Source organism: Orcinus orca, chromosome 2, assembly GCF_937001465.1.
Source record: "Orcinus orca chromosome 2, mOrcOrc1.1, whole genome shotgun sequence".
Taxonomy (NCBI): Eukaryota; Metazoa; Chordata; class Mammalia; order Artiodactyla; family Delphinidae; genus Orcinus; species Orcinus orca.
In genome coordinates this window covers 106013367-106018127 of record NC_064560.1, presented here as the reverse complement: position 1 = coordinate 106018127, position 4761 = coordinate 106013367, and positions in this window count along the sequence as shown.

The following is a 4761-nucleotide window of genomic DNA, read 5'->3' as shown; positions in this document are numbered from 1 at the left end:
TGAAACTCTGCCTTATGTGACTGTGTGGGCCCAGGAAGGCTAACTTAGATGATTGTTACAAGAAATTCTACCCAGGAAACGCTATAGTATTGGCCCCAAACTGTACGTCATGTGATTGTAGTGGGCCATAAATCTCTTCCTTAGATGATTGTATGTCTAGGAAATGCTGCCTTTGGTGATTTGTGGGTCTTAAACACTCGAGCTTAGGAGATTGTGGCCACCCAGTAAACTATCTTAGGTTATTGTGGGCCCAGGAAACTCGAGCTTAGGGGCTTATGGGAGCAGGACATTCTACCTTAGTTCCCCGTGGGGGCCGTGGAAGTATAAGAGTGGTTTTGGTGCCCCAGGAAATCTTACTTTACGTTATTTAGGAGGCCCAGAAACCTAGCTGATGTGATTCTTGGGGGCTCGTGATACCCTATGTTAGGTGATTATGGGGGCTCAGGAATTCTACCTTAGGTGATAGTGGGGGCTCAGAAAACCCTAGTGAAGGTGACGGTGGCACCGTGGAAACTCTAGCTTAGGTGATATGGGGGCCCCAGGAGCCTCTGTGTTCGGTGCTTTTGGTCTCAGGAAAGTCTAGCTTTGGTGATTGTGGATGCAAAGGTGGTAGCTTATGTCATTGTGGGGACCCAGGAAAGTGTACCTTAAGTGACTTTGATGGCCCGGAAACTTGTACCGTAAGTGATTGTGGGGTCCAGAACTCTCTCGCTACGGTGACTGTGGGCACGAAACTATTCTTTAGGTGACCGTGTGTCCAGGAACGATGGCTTCAGGTGAATGTGGGCTCGAGGGGATGGTACCTAGGTGAGTGTCGTCTAAGCAAACTATACCATAATTGACGGTGGTGACCTAGGAGACTCCACCTTAGTTGACTTTGACGGGCTAGAAAAAAATCTAATTTAAGTGATGCTGTGTCCCAGGAGCTCTCCCTTGGCGGGGGTGGGCGGAAGGAAACTCTAGCTTACGTGATTGTGGGTACTCCAGAAAATCTATTTTAGTTCATTGTGGGGTCCCAAATTTCTACCTTAGAATTGATGGTAGGGGGGGTCCAGAAAATTCAGCCTTAGGGGATTGTGGGAGCCCCGTAAACTCTAAAGTAGGTGACTGTGACCCAAACTTTACCGAGATGGACGTGGTGGGCCAAAACCTCTACCGTAGGTGCCTGTGAGCCTAGGAATCTCTAACGGAAAGGAATCTCTAGCTAGGCAATTGGGCCAGGTAACTACCACAGGTGATAGCGAGGGCCCAGGAAACTCCCCCTTAGGCGTTGGGGGCCCAGGAAACTCTGCCTCGGGTGGAAGTGGTCCCAGGAAACTTTACCTTAGGTGATTGTGGGCTCAGGAGACTCTTACCTTAGGTGATTTTGCTGGGACTAGGAGTACTTACCTTCAATGACTGTGGGCCTAGGAAACTCTAGTTCCGACGATCGGTGGTTGTGGACCAAGGAAATTCTACCTTGGGTGATCGTTTGGCCCAAGGTAATTGTACCTTAGGTGACTGTGGGGACCCTAGAAAATCTACTGTGGTTGTGGTGCCCAGGAAGCTCTAGTGTATGTGATCATGGGGTCTCTGAAAACTCGACCGTAGGTGATCATGGTAGTTTGGGTAACTCTAACTTAGGTTATTTGGGTGGCCCAGGAACCCTACCTGAGTCCATTGAGGGACACAGGGAATTTACCTTAGTTGATTGGGGGGTGTACCAAGAAAGGTCTAAGTTAGGTGACCGGGGCCAGACAACTCTAGCTTAGGTGATCGTTGGTGCCCAAGAAACTCTACCCTATGGGAGTGCGGAGGGCCAGGAAATTCTGTGTTCAGTGATTGTGGGGGACCAGGATAGTCTTCCTTAAGTAATTCTGTGGGGCTGAAAGCTTCTTACTTTAGTTGATTGTGGCCTCAGGGAAATCTAGATATGGTGAAGTTGGGGGCCCAGGGAACTCTGCCTAGGTGATCTGGGTGCCTGGAAATTCTGTGTAAGCAATGGTGGGGGCCTAAAGAAATCTACCTTTAGGGCATTGTGAGGCCCCGGAAACTTGACCTAGGTGTTGGGGGGTTCACGAAACTCTACCTTACGTGATGAGGGTAGCAGATGAATGGCTATGTAGGTGATTGTGGGTTCACAAGGAAAGTCTAGCTGTGTTGATTATGGGGCGAGGATACTCCACCTTAGGTGATTGCGGGGGTTGGAAAACTCTACGTTAGGTGTTGTGGGCTTCAGAAGTTCTAGAGTGGGTGATCATGGCCTAAACGCTACCTGAGGTGATTGTGGGGTTTCAGGAAACCCAGCCTTAGGGGACTGTGTGGTCCCAAGGAACTCTACATTAGGTAATGTTGGGAGCACAGGAAACTCTCACTTAGGTGATCTGGGGAGTGAGAAACTCGATCTTAGGTGATTGAGGGGACCCGGGAAATAACACCTTAGGTGACTGTCGGAGCCCAGGAAACTAGTATGTGTTTGTGGGGTACCCGGAAACTCTCCATTAGGTGATTTTTCGAGACCCCTCTCTCTAACTTAGGGGATTTGGGAGGCCCAGGAAACAAATCCTAGGTGATTGTGGGTGCCCAAGAAACTATATCTTACGTAATTATGGGGGGGCCTGGACATTCTACCATATGTGTTTGTAGAGGCTCAGGAAATAATCGTAGTTGATTTGGGGGGCCTAGGAGTCACTAGTTTAGATGATTGTGGGGTCCCAGAACTCCCTACCTTAGGAGATTTGGGGACCCTTGAAACGCTGGCTTAGGTGATTGTGGGGGCCTAGAAACCACTACCCTATGTGATTGTGGGTCCAGGAGAGTCTACCTTAGGCGCATGTTGGGTCCCAGGATGCTCTGGCTTAGGTGATTGTACGGGATCAGGAATCTCCCTTCAGGTGATTATGCGGTCCCAGAAATCTCTAGGTTAGTGGTTTGTGAAGGCCCATGAAACTACCTTAGGTGATTACGGGGGCCGGGGAACCGTAGCTTGCATGTCTGTGGGTGCCCATGGAACTCCACCTTACTGCTTCTAGGGCCGCAGGGAACAGCTTAGGTGATTGTGAGGTCAGCAACCTCTCTGACAGTGATTGTGGTTCCCCGATAACTCTACCTTAGGTGGTTGCGTGTTCCCAGGAAACTGCGCATTAGTTGATTGTGGGCCAGGGACCTCTGCCTTTTAGTTGACCGTGGGGGCCCAGGAAATCATACCTTAGGTGATGGAGGTGGCCCAGGAAACTCGACTGTAGGTGACTGTGAGACCCGTGAAACTTGACCTTACTTGATCGTGGGGGCCCAGATTATTGAACCTTAGGTATTTGGGGACCTGAGGTGTTCTACCGTAGGTGATCCCAGGGGCCTTGGGAAAGTCTAGGTTAGGTGATTGTGAGGGCTCAGGAAACTCTACCTTAGGTGTTTGTGGAGGACCATGCATATGGATCTTAGGTGATTGTGGGAGGCCAGGATGTCTGCCTTAGTTAATTATGAGGGGGCCAGGAAAACCTACCATAGGTGATTACGGGGGCCCAGGAATCTCTACCTTATGTGAATGCGGGGTACAGGAAGTTCACCCTTAGGTAATCACCTGATCCTGAAGGGACTGTGGGAGCCAGGCTGATCTGTCATGGTCGGTCGTGGGGGGCCAGGATTGTCTACCTTAGTTGACGATGACCCCTCGGAAACTTGCCTTAGGTGATTGTGGGGGCTTAGGGAAGCCCCCCCTTAGGAGATTGTAAGGCCCTATGAATATCAGCCTTAGGTGATGTGTCTCTACTCACCTGGAAACTCAGCCTTAGGTGATCTTGGTGGGGGCTGGTGTTGGTGAGGCTAGGAATGTCTACCTTTGGTGATTGTGTGGGCCCAGAAAACTCAACCTTAGGTGATTGTGGGGGCCCAGAATGGTTTACCTTAGTTGGCTGGATCATGACGGGGCTAGGAAATTCTACCCTGTTATTTGTGAGGAGACTACCTTAAGTGATTGTGGGGGGTGCATGAAATCACCCTTAGAAGATAGTGGGGGCCTGGGAAAATCTACCTTATACGATGATGGGGACCTAGGAAACTGTACCTTAGGTGTTTGTGGGCACCTGGGAAATTCAACCTTAATTGATTGTGGGACCCATAAAGTCACCCTTAGGTGGCAGTGGGGTCCCAGGAAACTCTTCCTTGGTGATTGTGGGAATCCAGGAATCTCTACAGAGGAGATTGTTGGCCAGAGAAACTCTATCTTATGTGTTTGTGGGGTCCCCCAAAACTTGACCTCGGGTGATTATTTGCCTGGGAAAGTCTACCTTAGGAGACGATGGTGCCGAAGAAACTGCCCACTAGGAGATTGTGGATGCCCAGGAAACTCCTTCTTGGTGAGCGTGGGGACGCTGGAAGCTCGAGCTCTGGAGCTCGTGGAGGTGCCGGAAACTTGACTTCGCTGATAGTGGGGCCCCCAGAGACTCGACCTTAGGTGTTTGTAGGGGAACATATATCTATTCTGCCAAAGGTGATATTGGGATCCATGAATCTTGACCTTAGACATTGTTGGGGCCCAGGACACTGGACCTTAGATGATTGTGGGGGCCGGGAGAGTGTAACGTAGTTGATTTCGGGGGGCATCAAATTTTACCTCTGTCGACTTTGGGCGCCCAGGAAACTCTTAGGTGATTGGGAGCCCAGAAAACTCTTAAGTGATCGTGGGGCCCCAGGAAACACTAGCTCAGGTGATTGTGCTTCTTAGCTTGCCCTGTCTTCATTCATGGGGTGGGGTGGGGTGCCTCGAAATTCTTCCCTATGTGA